We start from the raw sequence: 14,913 nt of genomic DNA, 5'->3' as shown, positions 1-14,913 counted from the left end.
GGGGAGCCGCCGCGCCTCCGCGGCAGGGTTCGGGCGTCGCGCCCCGGGCCACTTCCAGAACGCTCCCCGGCCGCTACCGCAGGCCCCGCCCCCTGCCGGGGTTTCCCCCGCCGCCCGCGCTCATTTGCATGGCGCGGCCCCTCCCCCGCTGCCATTGGCCGGCGCCGCGCCCCGCCCACTGCCCCTCCACCGCGACAGGGTTCCGTCCCCCGAGCCGCCCGGAGCTGCGGGCAGCGGGCGGACTGTTAAACCGCGGCGGCAGCGGCCGGGGCGGGAGCGGGGCGCGCTCTGGAGACGAGTCAGCGGCGCCCCGGGTGGGGGGGGAGGCGGGCGGGCAGCTAGAGATCACCTCAGCAGCCCCCACCACGGCCGGACCGAAGGTGCGGCGGCGGAGGGGAGCCAGGGCGCCCCAGCAGGCGAGTGGCCGGCGTCTCAGCGGCGGGCTGAGGGGGGTGGGTCTCCTCTGCCGGGGTCGGCGGGAGCGCGGGGAGGGGAGAGCGGACCAGCTCGCTGGGGTGGACTTGCGGGCTCGGCGACCGACCGGCAAGCCCCCCCCTTGCTCCCCGAATCCTCCGGGCTGTTGGACTCGAGTCCCGGCGTAGGATCGTGCTCTAGGGCAGGGGTCGGACCGCAGCCAAATTTAAACGGCTAAACCGAACAGCCTTGGCAGCAGCTGAGGGGAGGGGAGGGAAGGGGTGGAGGGAGGGGTGGGGGGGCGGACCTAGCTGCGGTCACGTGGGGCCAGGGGCGGGGCTTGGCAGGCCTCCCTTTTGTTTTGGCCGGCGCGTGCGCAGAAGGCGGAACACGTGGTCTTCCTGGGCCCGCCCCTCGCCCCGGCGGCCCCGCCTCGTCGGGTGCGGTTGTGGTGACGGCTGTTTTGGGGCGCTCTGAGGCGGAGCCGTCTGTATTGGACGGTCACTTGTTTGATGTATTTCATACTTACTTCAAGAAACGGTTGATTTAGCTTTAGAATGGGGTGGGGAGGATACCCCAGAGGACATTTGGGGCCCGGGGGTGGGGGTGGGGAATACTCCCCTAATTTTGTGTCCTTTCTCGGCGTGCTGAAAAGGGGCCCGACGTTCCTGGAAAATTTGAGGGTGTGTGGTTGGTGGTGGGGAACAACCAGACTGTTGGTGTTTAGAGAGGAGATCTGCGGGAAGGAGAGGCTGACTTTTCGGGCCCATAGAGAACTCCCTGGATGGAGGTTCTTGTACCGTTATTTTGCTCCTCAAGATTGTTGTTTAGTTCGTTTTTTTGTTTGTTTGTTTGTTTCTTTGACCCCCCCCCACACACACACACTTCCCGCCTCCGCACCCCGTCGCGGGCAGATGGGCTTCTTCGCGCCGCTTCGCCTCACGGGGAGTGTGTTTTCTTTTTTGTTTGTGTTTGATTGTAGAAAACACTACCTGTCTTTGATTTCCCAAGCTGGTATTAAGAGAAGAGCGAGCGTCCCTCGTCTTTTTTTTTTTCTCAAGCAGTTTGCTTGACTTCTTATTGAGTTTGGATCGAGCGTGTTCTCCTCATACTGACAAGAGAGCGGCAAGTTTGTTCGCCAAACCTGAGAGAGAAACTTAACAAAACTGCCGGCCAAACCAGCGGTGGCTTTATAGGGGGAAAAGTGACTCTAAAAAAAAAAATCTCTCTTGGAGGAAAGCTTGGGGTTCTTCTGCGATGTAGAGTTGTAGAGTGCTGGAGGAAGGCTTAAGAGTCTTGGCTGTTTGCGATTGTAGCTACTAGCAGTTTCTCTGGGCAAATCACGCCCTCGGGGAATCTTAATTTCTCCTTCCTCCCTGAATACTTTTCAATACTGTCCTTATCTTAAGAAATGGTTAGGAGACCCGTACGCTGGTGTTAGTGTGTCTTGATCAACACTAGAAATAGAGAAATTGTAGTATTGTTTTGTAACGAAAATCTTTTGGAAAGCCAGCTTTCCGGGAGGATATAAACAATGAATGAATCACGAAATAGGATATATTTGGAAACCTTCAAAATCTGTTGTAACTCTTAAGTCTCCTTCAGTTTCCACCTACAGCTCAGATCAGTATCAAGGTCACCACCATTTCCTCTTAATTTTACTGTAGATAAATGTCGTTTTATCCAGTCCATCTGGGATCATTTTTCTGTTTTTTACCTGAAACTTCGTAGTCTAGGCTGATTCTATCACATTTACATCTTCATTTTATTTTGTGGTGTATCTTTTCAATTTGCTCTGTCTTACAGAACAACTGGGAAAAGACGTGCAAATAAAAAGCACACATAGTTTGATTCTATTTTCCTGTCTTGTATTTTTCCTAAAACTGGGACCATGTGGTACTTTCATTTAACTTTATAACATTAATTCCCGTGCCATTGTGTCTTTAAAAACTAATTTTGACTTTTTCTATTAATATTTTAGGTTGCTTTTAATGGTTTGCTAGTATAAATTTAAAACTACAGAGAATAGATTTATACATGTCTTTAAATATTTTTTCTTAGGTTTAAAAAAAGGAAATTACTGGCACAAAGTATAGAGTTTATATGATGTGTGTTAGCTCTTTTAAGTAACAGCTATTGATTTATACTCATGATCATGTTTCATATCTCAGTTTGTCATCTGTTATTAGCATTAAAATGAAAAAACCTTGCTTAATTTGCATTGTTTTTCACTTATGTTTGTGTTATATCTAGATTATTTTGCTAAGTTGTATCTATTATTTTGCTAAGCTGCTTGAGGAATATTATGTTTATGCTTGATAAACTGCAAGTCATATAGTGGGCACTCACAAACTATATGATAATTGACTATTATTTATTTGGTCTCTGGAAGGTCTGGAAATTATGTCTTTTGTATTCCTCATTTTATAAGCACATTATTGACAATTTATTATTATTATTTTATTCATTAGTTTGAGTACTTGTGCATTCAGGTGGGACCTATCTGATCTTATCTCAGTGTCTACTAAAAGGTCCACTGACTTCCCATTCTCCAACTGTTGCATTATCCAAGAGCTTCATTCACTTTTGATGACAATTCTCTTGATAAGGCTATTTCATTTCCTTTATTCATTCATCTATCCTGCAAGAAATTAATGCACAAATTTTAATTTTACTATTCTAATTTCAGTTTTAGCCTTTTCTGCATTGGAAAAAAAAAGCTGGAGAGGGATTGTCTAGAGTTTCTCAGTTTTATTATTCAAATTGTTCTCACTTAAACTTTGATTGATTTTCAGAAAATCTTACATGGTTGCCTATCTTACTATATTTACCATTATAGAAACCTTTTATCCCATGTGTAGCCTTTTTTTTATAATTGTATTCAAATTTAGTTCTCTCACTCTCAAACAATATTAGTAGTTGGAGACAGAAAGCTGTTTCCTTTGAGTTTAAATTTGTGTTTAGGGGGTCTGTGCTGATAAGGTTCATTAAGTTATGAAACAGCAAGAAGTAGGTACTTGCAATACGAAATTAGCAACCAGTTTTTTTTTTTTTAAAGCAAATCATCTCCTATACCAGTATCTGTCAAGTCCTTTTAGGACTGTAGTGGCATAGTGTACATGTGATGACCCTGAATTAGAAGAAAACCTTACTTTTCTTGCAGTGTGTTCAATTTTGAGAGACAAGAAAATTGTCTACACTTTTTATTCCCAAAAGATTTTTGCTTTTTCCTTTTAAACACTGTCCTGAAAAAAAAATTTCAGTGAACTGTTTGACTATTCTTTACCCTTGGGAATTAACAGCCAATAAATTCTCTATGTATTCTCTAAGCAGATTTAGGAGTAAATTTACTCATTTATAATATTGAGGCTTTGGTGGTATTTTTAAAGCTTTAATATTTTAGTTTTAATATTTAGGTTTTTTTCTGTTCTATAAAGCCAAAAATTTTCAAGTACATTATTTAATGTAATTTTTAACAATATATAGTTGGTAGTGGATTGTTAATCCATGTTTAGCCACATTAAGTTAAACTGGAGTTAAAGTTTACAGAATGAGCATGTGTGATACTACCCTTCTAAATGTAAATTTCAGGATCCAAGTTGGTGTACATGGAAAAAAATGACTTCATTTATATTCCTATGAGTCATGTACTCATAATTGAATAGTAATAATTCTGCTTGAAGTATGATCTGTTTGATGTGTTATGTGACCACCCAAGTGGCTTTATCTTTAATTAAATTCCTTTAGTCTTCAAAGTGAATTCCTTTTTTAGGCAGAGTTTTCAAAGTGAAAGAAGCTCTTGCTATAAACATTATTGAGTACAAAGTACTGAGCTAGCCATACTCTAAAGGGTCATGCCAATTACTGCAGTGTTTTCTGCCGAAAGTTGAGAATTCCCATAGTGTAGCAGAAGAAAATCTTGAAAAAACAACCCTATACTTGGTGTTAATGTTGTCCATTAGTTCATATATTTTTTGATGAATAAAATCATATCGGTATGTACAATAAAACTAGTATTTTAATTGGGTTCTTTCATTATTTGCAAACGAGAATATTTGAGTCACCTTGGATATTAGTAATGTTTGGAAAAACTTCTTGTTTTAAAATAATGTGTCTCTTATTTTGATGGATTGGGTTAAGTAGGGTCTCATATATTCTGGGGAATCTATCTTCTGACTCATTTTCTTTTATTAAGATGAAATGTTTTGTCTTACATGTGGAAAGAAATTAGTATTTGTTCTTATTTCAGGGCCTATCAAAATGCTATTGGTGGTTTTGTAGCTCCTTTTTATTTAAGGATGACGTTTCTGACTCTTTTACTCCAAATTTACATTTAAGAGGGTTCAGATTGCCCAAATTACAGTCTAGAGTAAATTTAAAGTTCCGGGATAAATTTGGGTGATATTTTATTAACTAAGCGGGCTGGAGCGATAGCACAGCGGGTAGGGCGTTTGCCTTGCAAGCGGCCAACATGGCCGACCCGAGTTCGATTCCTCCGCCCCTCTTGGAGAGCCCGGCAAGCTACCGAGAGTATTCGATATGCCAGACACAGTAACAACAAAGTCTCCAATGGAGACGTTACTGGGCCCGCTCGAGCAAATCGATGATCAACGGGAGGGCCTTTACCTTTACCTTTACCTATAAGGAATAAGCATAGGTATGCTAGACTATTAATAGTCAGAATCTTGAGTGGCATTGTGGAGATGGAAAGTGAGATTTGGTTCTTTAATACTTATTCTCAGGAGAGAGTGGTTGTTATCTAGATTATCAGTTTCAACTCTGGAGATAAGACTATAGATTGGCAAGTTTGATTTTTTTTTTCTTTTTGGGTCGCACCTGGCGATGCAGAGGGATTAGTCCTGGCTCTGCACTCAGGAATAACTCCTGGCAGTGCTTGGGAACCATATGGGATGCTAGGGATTGAACCCCGGTCAGCTGTGTGCAAGGCAAACACCCTCCCCACTGTGCTATCGCTTCAGCCCAAAAGTTTGATTTTCTTTAGAAAACATGCCATAAATTTTTTGGTGTGTGTGACCTATGTGTTAGTTGATAGAAATCTAATTATTAAGTACTGGAATAAATTTAGTAATTATTGACTTTGTAATTATCTTACTGTGTCCGTGCAATTTTTGAGAGGACACAATTTATTATATCTCATGATGCCCCAGTGATCAGACTGTATTTAATTAAACCTAATACAAAAATTTGCATGATTTATAAATCTGTAAGAGACAAATTTAGCCAATAATGAAAACATTTTGAAGATAGTAGGGTGAGTCATTTTATTTGTTGTAATATAATTTCAGATACTTTTTTTTTAATGAAGGGAGGATGATTTTGGGCCACACACAGCTATACTGAGGACATACTCCTAGCTTTGGTCTCAAGGATCACTCCTGGTTGGGTTCCAGGGGACCATACCTAGTGCCATGATATGCTGAGGACATACTCCTAGTTTTGGTCTCAAGGATCACTCCTGGTTGGGTTCCAGGGGACCATACCTAGTGTCACGATCAAACTCAAGTGGGCTGCATGCAAGATAAGCATCTTACCCACTATATACTCTCTTGATCCTTGTAATAGTTTAATTCCAGAACAACCAGTTGCATTTTAAATTAACAGTGTGTTCTTAAATTATAAACCAAAGATTAGGATTTGTGGCATAAGATATATATTTCCCTGAATTTTTGAATAGGATTAACTCTTACTTATAAAAATGAAATTTGATGGAACAAAAAGATGCATTTATGTAGCTTTTTAAAGAATTTAAAACATAAATTTTGGCTTGACAGAAAAATTTTTTCTCTGGTTGGTTTGTATGACTTCTAAAAAGATTGATAAATATGAGATTTGGACTGTTAGAGGTTACAAAAGCTTTTTTTCTCCCACTCATAAAACTTCAGGACTGCTAGCCTGTTAAGAAATTATTTCATTTGCTTTAGTTGAATAGAAATGTAAGTTGAAAAGTGTGTTGTAAAAAGATGAAAGTGAAATCTATGCCTAGAAAGTGGACTTGATGGGGGATATTGGGATGGTAGAGAAGGCAGATCTTTGAAGCGGTGTTCAGGGGGACCACTTCTGCTGATATTAGGCTAACTGAACTAATAGTTCAGTGCCTTGACCTGCCCCACTTCAGCCTAGCAGTGATTGTGTGATTGGGAACATCAGGGCTGCATCTGAAAGGATCTGGGCCATGGGGGCGGATAGGGTGTTTGTGTGTGTGTGTGTGTGTGTGTGTGTGTGTGTGTGTGTGTCTGGTATTGGACATTGAACATGGGTACTTGTGCATGGCAATTGCTTGCATGTGCCCCTTGCTCCTGAGCTATGATTTTTTAATTCACTAGAACTGTTGCTTCATGAGATAATTAAAGCAGACTACCAAGTTACTTTCTTAGGGTACTGATAAATTTTTTTATAACATGAGTTCATAATTCCTATTAAAGTAATATTTTAGTTTCTGTATATTTCGAGCAAAAAGGAGTTAGGTTTTCTATATTATCTTTTCTAGATTTTTAAAAATATTTTATCATTAGACTTAAACTATTAGAAATTGGAGCATTTTTGCCTGAAAATGTTATGTATTTATAAAATAATCATCAGAGATGGTGGTGGTACCTAGTAAAAGTAAAGTGCAGTATCTTATTTATATTTTGATCAAAAATCAAATCAGTAAACACTTAAAAATTTTTAAATGTGGGTTCTTAATTCCATCAAGAAACTAGGGAAGGAAGAGTATTTAATGAGAAAAATAAAATAGGAAATTCAAGAGCATAAACTATCAAATTGAAACTAGAAAATGGAAATAATCATTGAAGCTAAATATGTTTTTGATCTGTAGCACTGTAGCACTGTCCTCCCGTTGTTCATCGATTTGCTTGAGTGGGCCCAGTAACATCTCCATTGTGAGACTTGTTGTTACTGTTTTTGGCATATCAAATACATCATGGGTAGCTTGCCAGGCTTTGATATGAATAAAATAAATGAAATTAAAATGCTAGACACCTCTAGTGCTTGAGAAGTAAATATAAAAAGTAATGAGGCAAGTTATTTATTACAGAAATGAAATACAGGACCTTAAGAAGCCAATATGAGGGACTAGAATGATAGCACAGCGGGTTGGGTGTTTTTGCCTCGCATGTGGTAAATCCGGGTTCGATTCCCAGCATCCCATATGGTCCCCCGAGCACCAGCAGGAGTAATTCCTGAGTTGCAGAGCCAGGAGTAACCCCTGTGCATCGCCTGGTGTGACCCAAAAAGCAAAAAAAAAAAAAAAAAAAAAAAAAAGAAAAGAAAAGAAGAAACCAATATGAACACAAATTCAAAAGTTTTGTTGCAGTAAATCTATTTTATGACAATTACACTGTCACTGTCACAGTCATCCTGTTAATCATCGATTACTCGAGGGGGTGCCAGTAGCATCTCCTTTTGTCCCAGCCCTGAGAGTTTAGCATCATAAACTTTATACTCTCTCTTGGTGGATACAGCACGCCAGCTGGATGTCCTTGGGTGATGCACTTGGTGGGGAATGCGCAGAGGTTGGTGTCCTTGAAGACCAACCTGGTAGGCCCCACCCGCCTCCTGTAGTGCCATGACAGCCAGCTCTGGGAGCGCAGGTGGGTCTTGAAGTCCTGTGTGATCTCTCGAACCAGCTGCTGGAACGATAGCTCGCGGATCTCGCCTAGCGCCATGGTGTCGGGCCAGTAGCGGTGCGGCTTCTTCACACCACTCATGGCTGGTGCTGCTCTTGTGGGCCACCTTGGTGACCAGCCGCTTGCGGGGCACCTTTCCGGCTGTTGACGTGTGTGCCATTTTCTTAGTACAAGCCCTCTTGTTCTTCCCAACTCAGCTGGAGACTCCTTCAGGGTTAGGGAAATGAGACCCATTTTAGCTTTCCTTTTAACAGAGAGAAATATAGGGATCAAATATAGGCTGTCTTAGAACTGAAAAATACTAAACCTGAAATTCAAAATTCTCTATGAACACAATGAAGATACTAAGAAAAAAAATCATTATGGGGCTGGAGCAGTAGTACTACTGTAGATAGGGTACTTACCTCACCTTGCATCATGCTAGCTTTGATCCCTAGCATGCCATATTGCCCTTACCCCACCCTTGACCCCTTGATTTTCCAGTCTTAAGTGCCTGGTACCTCCTAAGGTAAACTATCTTAGGCACGGTTCTTACTTGCAGCTTGTCCTGCATCGGAGTGTCTTCCAATCTGAGTGCTTGTCTTTTTGTTCTTTTTCTGTGAAAACTTTTTTCCATCAGGCTTTCAGGTAAGTTGCTGGGTAGATTATTCCAGTTTTTGTTGTGAGTGCACTGTGATGGCAGGAGGAGGAAAACACAGTTCTTCGTAGTTGGACCTTTTAGTCCCCTTAGAATGTAGTGTTGAGCAATTTAGCAACTAGAAAGAAATTAAATGATGCCCAAATACTTCTTTTCCCATACAGTTATGTACATAATGAGAAACTGAGTTCTGTTTGACGACTTGCCTTTCTCATATTCTTTCTGTATAACCTAAAATGTTAGTCTATTTTAGAACTGAAAAAATACAAAATCTGAAATCTAAAATTCTCTAGACTTAATGGAATTAAGACATCACAGAATCAATAAACTTGTATTGCTTTATAAAATATTAAATAATATGCTTGAGAATTTGGGGGACAGAAATATTCTAATGCCTGTATTTACTTTTGGGGGCTTATATACTTTATCGATTTGCTCGAGCAGACCCAGTAACGTCTCCATTTTTTTGAGACTTTGTTGTTACTGTGTTTGGCATATTGAATACGTCACGGGTAGCTTGCCAGGCTTTGCTGGGAGGGCGAGATACTCTCGGTAGCTTGCTGAGCTCTCCGAGAGGGGCACAGGAATCGAACCCATATTGCCTCTGTCTAATATAGTAGTCCTCAGTTGTTACTGTTTGAACACTTGAAATGTGTTGGTCCAAATGGTCTTTGTATTTACTATAAAATAACATTGTGTTTCAGAACCTATATTCATATGCTTTTATAGATGGAATAATATTTTGTGTTTCTAACTTTATTTTTATTTTATTTAATTTTTTTTAATCAAGAGCCATGATTTACTAAGTTACTATTATTTGAGTTTTAGGTATACAGTAATTCAACACCAATCTCTCCACCAGTGTCAGCTTCCCTCCACCAGTGTTTCCAGATTTCCTCCCACACCAACCCCTACTCCACACCTGGGCCTGAAAACTTGACAGGCACATTACAAAGTTTCAGTAATTGCCATTTAGATCTCATGTTTTCAGTTCTGTTGAGTCTGTTTTGGATATATGGTAGCAAATTAAAAGTTACATATGTAACTCACAACTTATTTCTATTGAACAATATTTTATCCAAATGTTTCTAAACTATTTTATCCCTCTATCACACCAGAAAACCCCAACTTTATTTCTATGAACCCCTTCTTTGAAATTTTAAAATTTCAAAGGAATTTTATTCTTTGAATAAATCATTCAAAATCAAAAGATGCTGAAGACGGCGCTGGAGCTATAGCACAGTGGGTAGGTTGTTTGCCTTGCAAGCGGCCAACCCAGGTTCAATTCCTCTGTCATTCTCGGAGAGCCTGGTAAGGTACCACGCCCACATGGCAGAGCCTGGCAAGCTCCCCGAGACGTATTTGTTATTCCAAAAACCATAACAAGTTTCACAATGGAGATGTTACTGGTGGCAGCTCGAGGTAATTGATGAACAATGGGAGGACAGTGCTACAGTGTTACATTTAATTTGCCAAATTTAAGTACTATTTGATTCACTTTTGGCATTTACTTTGCTTATTCTCTAAAATTCTGAGATCTGTGGTTTGACTAACAACTTTGGGAAAATTCAGTCTTTATTGATTCAAATACTTATTTTTTTCTTTTCCTGTTAGTATTTCCAGTTGCAGGTATATTTACTTCTTTTTTATAAGTTTCACAATTCATGAATATTCTGTTTTGTTCTCCTTCCTCTTTTTTCGAGTTCACTTTGATAATTTCTATTGGTATCTTCAAAGAGAGATTCTTTTTTTTTTTAGTAATTTCTAGTCTATTAATGAGTACATCAGAGGCACTCTTCATTTTGTTACTATGCTAATTGTTCTCTAGAATTCCTTTTTTACACTTTCTTAGAATGCCAAATCATGTTCTCAGCTTTTTTCTATCGGAGACCTTGCTTGTGTTTTTATGTTCTGTTTATTGTTGCATTCTGTGGGTTTCTGATTCTTTATCATTTAAAACTCTATGGTGTGTGTGTGTGTGTGTGTGTGTGTGTGTGTGTGTGTGTGTGTTTCTAAACTATGGTGGGTAGTTTACTAAGAGATACTGCTGCACTACACACAGATGCTGGAGTAGGGGAGTCAGGGAAGGCACTGTGGTGATGGCGAATGAACCATGGTTGGCTGCATGTAAGGTATGTGACTTAACCCCTGTCTCTCCAGCTTCAAACTGTGGTTTTGTTTTTATATTATGTCTTACTGAAACAGGAAGCATATTGTATAGCTGGCCCTTAAATATCATTGTTTCATTCAAGGTGCACTGGAATTTATTTCTTCCTATCAGCATTATAATGAAAATGTGTTGAATAGAATGATACTTGTTTTATAGATTCTTTTGGTTAAAGGTTGTAGATTTTAAGGCTTTATAGACAATGTTAAATGAGGGCTTGGTATATTAAGCAAAAGAATTGATACACATTTATTTAGTTAGCTATGGAGATAGAGGACCAGTTCTATCATTTGATCATTAGGACTCTCTTTTAGGGGACCTGTGCCTATAGGTTGTAAACCTCACAAATGCTTCTCATTTTTTTTCCCCATTAGATGGGACAGGATGGCTAGAGGGGGCTGGGGTTGAATATTTTTTTCTTTTTCATGGAAGCTATGTCTGGAGTGGGGCAGTTTATTTTTTAATTTAATTTTAAAAATTGGAGAAATTTTATTTTGTCTTTAAACGAGAATAAGCAAGTCTTTTCAATAATCCTTAGAAAGTAATATGTCATTTACCTATGCTTTTAAGTATTTTGTTATCTGAGTCTTATATACTCTAAAATTTCTTCCTTCACTGACTGTAGTTTTTTAAAAAGTTAAATTTTATATCATTGGTTTGCATGGCAAAGCCCGGCAAGCTCCCTGTGGCATATTCGATATACCGAAAACAGTAACTTTAACGGGTTTCATTTCCCTGACTCTGAAAAAGCCTCCAATATGGCAGCATTGAGGAATAATAATAATAATAAACAAATAAGGAAAGGCTGCTAAAATCTGAGGACTGGGACAAATGGAAATGTTACTGACGCCTGGTTGAGCAAATCAATGAACAGTGGGAAGACAATGATACAGTGAACATTGGTTTACAATATTATAGAAATAGAAATATTTAGCTTCACACCTCTGTGTGTGTAATTCTTACCACTTTCTCCACCAAAGTTTAAATGCTGTTCTACCACCAGAAAGATCCCATTCTTTATTCCTCTCACCCCCTCCTATCTCCTTCTCATAGCCATCTAGTTTTCTGTAAGTCTAAGAATTAGTTTGTTCTTTATTACCAATTCTTCTGCTTTAGTTATTCATATTTCACTTATGAAGAAAATCACCCAATAATGATTTTTATTTCTCTTCCTTATTTACATAGTATAGTCACCTCAAACTCCATCAGTTTTGTCCTGTGAAGTACACAATTTCATTATTTGGAGGTGGTATTCCCAAAAAATGTTCAGGGGGCCGAGGAGCCAATCCAGTGATAGTGGACCATATGGGCCAGATGTTTCAGTGTTCAGGCACAGCAGTGATTTGGGCCACCAGGCCCACTTTTGGCAGTGTGGAGTGGTCTTCAGTGCTATCTCTGATGGGTCCTATGCCATTGTGGTGAAACTTGGGACCTTGAATAATCAAAGCATGTGTCCACCTCTTAGAGCTCTCAGATGAATTTCATTTATGTGTGTGTGTGAGTATGTGTGTGTGTGTGTATTTATATAGGCCATGGCAAGGGTTGTGTGTGAGGGAAGTTAGGGCTACAAATGGTGGTGTTGGGGGCTATACCTTGCTCTGTGTTCCAGGTCACTCCTGAGCTGTGATTGGTTCTGGGGCTCAAACCAGGGTCAACTCCATGCAAGGCAAGGGTCTTTACTCATATAATATCTGTGTTGTCCCAGTTTCATTAATTTTAACATAAGAATAGTATTTGAATTAATATATTCATTTCAGTGGACATTTAGACTGATTATATATTTGACTATTGTGAATAGTGCTTCTACAAACATGGATTCCAGTATCTATTGCATTCATATTTTTCAGTAAATGTCTAGCAGTGGTATTACTGATATATGGAATTTCCATTTTTAATTTTTAAATTAAAAGAAATCTGCATGCTTTTTCAATAAAGTCTTACCAAGTAGCATTACCACCGTCAATATATACATTTTTTGAATCATCCCTCAAGCCTCCCCCTGTAGTGGGCCAAGAGTAATTTATTTTTATATTACTTCTTACCACTAAATAACTAATAGAATTATCAAAAGTACTTCAGTAAAAATATGTAGATACTCTGAGCTTTTGGAAAAGAAAGATATCTGACAGAAGAGGTGTGAATAAATAAACAGTGGAAACTTAAAAAAAAGAATAATTTGTGAAAATTGTTATATCTCACCATGGGGACATTAAGTCCTTGTCTGAGGGTTTACTAAACTGTTGTTAACTGAGCCTTTTGTGTTAATGTTTTTGTTCATTGAGCTTAGTTGGCTTCCATGTTGCATTCTCATGAAATCTCATATAACTTCTACTGGGACACAGATATTGCAGAATATGAAAATGTTGTCCACTGCGAATGTGGCAATGCATTCCAGAAAATCCAGAATATTTAACTAGACAGTGGGCTTACCTGTTGGTGGTGGTGGAATAGGGCTTCCAGGGCTTCTGGAAGTATGGGGTGGGAATAGGATGGGGAGGGTGGTATGTGAAGAGATGACCCACCACTGCTCTGAGAAGACCTGAGAAGACATCCAAAAAACTCTGGTGTACCTGAAATTTTCAGCAGTTTGGCATATCTGCACAGCAGAGGCTTGAGACCTTGAAGTCCACCATATGCGTGGTGGCAGCTGTTGGGGTGTGAGTGTGCTACAGAGACTTTAGCAGGGCAGGGATTTGTCCAGCCCCACTCCCAAGGCTTCCCCAGAGGTTCAGCCTGGGAACAGTGTTTTATTTGGGAAATTTTTGTGTTTAATTAATCACTCTATGAGACTGAAGTGCTACCTACTGTGCTAACGAGGACTGGAGCGATAGCACAGCAGATACGGCGTTTGCCTTGCACATGGCCGACCCGGGTTTGATTCCTCCATCCCTCTTGGAGAGCCTGGCAAGGTACCAAGAATATCCCACCCGCATGGCAGAGCCTGGCAAGCTTCCCATGGCATATTTTATATACCAAAAACAGTCTCACAATGGACACATTACTGGCACCTGCTCGAGCAAATTAATGAACAAGGGGAGGACAGTGACAGTGCTATAATTAATCTTTTTGGATATTTTATGACTGTCTGAAAGTGAACTGATAGATGGGCTTACAAGGCAGCAATGATGAAATGTTGATGTGGCTCTGGGGTTTCTGGAAGTACTAGAGAGTGGGGGGGCAGGGCAGGGGATGCAGGGGGAGATCTAGAAGGCCCGGGCAGAACACCATTTTAAAAAGAGGGCTTCTTTCCTTGCTCCACTTCACATTTCTTGCTCTCTTATCAAAGATTAGATGTTGATATATTTGGGGTTGTGTGTAGGGATATTCTACCCTGTTCCATTGGTCTGTGGCTCTTCTTTTGTTCCAGTACCATGTTGTTTTAATTGTTACTGCTTTGTAGTAGAGTTTGAGGTTGGGGAGGGTGATACTTCCCATCGTCTTTTTCCCAAGAATTGGTTTAGTTATTCGTGAGTGTTTGTTGTTCTAAATGAATTTTAGGAGTGCTTGATCCATTTCTTTGAGTAATTTCATGGGTATCCTTAAAGGGATCACATTGAATCTGTAAAGTGCCTTGGGGAATATTGCCATTTTGACAATGGTGCTGGCATAACTGGACAACCACATGCAAAAGAATGGGCTTAGACCTCAATTTAACAACATGCACAGAAGTCAGATCGAAATAGGTTAAAGACCTCAACATCAGACCAGAATCCATAAGGTACATTGAAGACAAGGTTTGCAAAACCCTTCATGATATTGAGGCTAACAGTATCTTCAAGGATGACATGCCACTGACCAACCAAGTGGAACCAGAGATAAACAAATGGGACTATATGAAACTAAGAAGCTCTACAGAATGGGAAAGGATATTCACCCAATACCCATTCGATAAAGGATTGATATCAAGGATATACAAAGCACTGGTTGAACTCCACAAGAAGAAAACATCCAACCGCATCAAAAAAATGGATTGATGAAATGAACAGAAACTTTGTCAAAGAAGAAATCCGAATGACTAAAAGGCACATGAGAAAATGCTCTACATC

The 14,913-nt window shown here is 40.0% G+C and overlaps 1 protein-coding gene across 2 annotated transcripts in view; it reads left to right on the top strand.

The window, feature by feature from the left end:
• Positions 1 to 319: 319 nt before the first annotated feature.
• Positions 320 to 14,913, top strand: part of KANSL1L (KAT8 regulatory NSL complex subunit 1 like) — a 129,148-nt gene continuing 114,554 nt past the window's right edge. For both annotated transcript variants that reach the window (XM_056111555.1, XM_056111554.1), the window contains exon 1: positions 320 to 416. The gene's annotated coding sequence lies outside the window, so the exon portion shown is untranslated. The remainder of the gene's footprint in view (positions 417 to 14,913) is intronic.

Source organism: Sorex fumeus, unplaced genomic scaffold, assembly GCF_029834395.1.
Source record: "Sorex fumeus unplaced genomic scaffold, SorFum_2.1 ptg000014l, whole genome shotgun sequence".
NCBI lineage: Eukaryota > Metazoa > Chordata > Mammalia > Eulipotyphla > Soricidae > Sorex > Sorex fumeus.
Note: the sequence above shows the minus strand (reverse complement) of the source record. Positions and strands in the feature narration are given on the sequence as shown.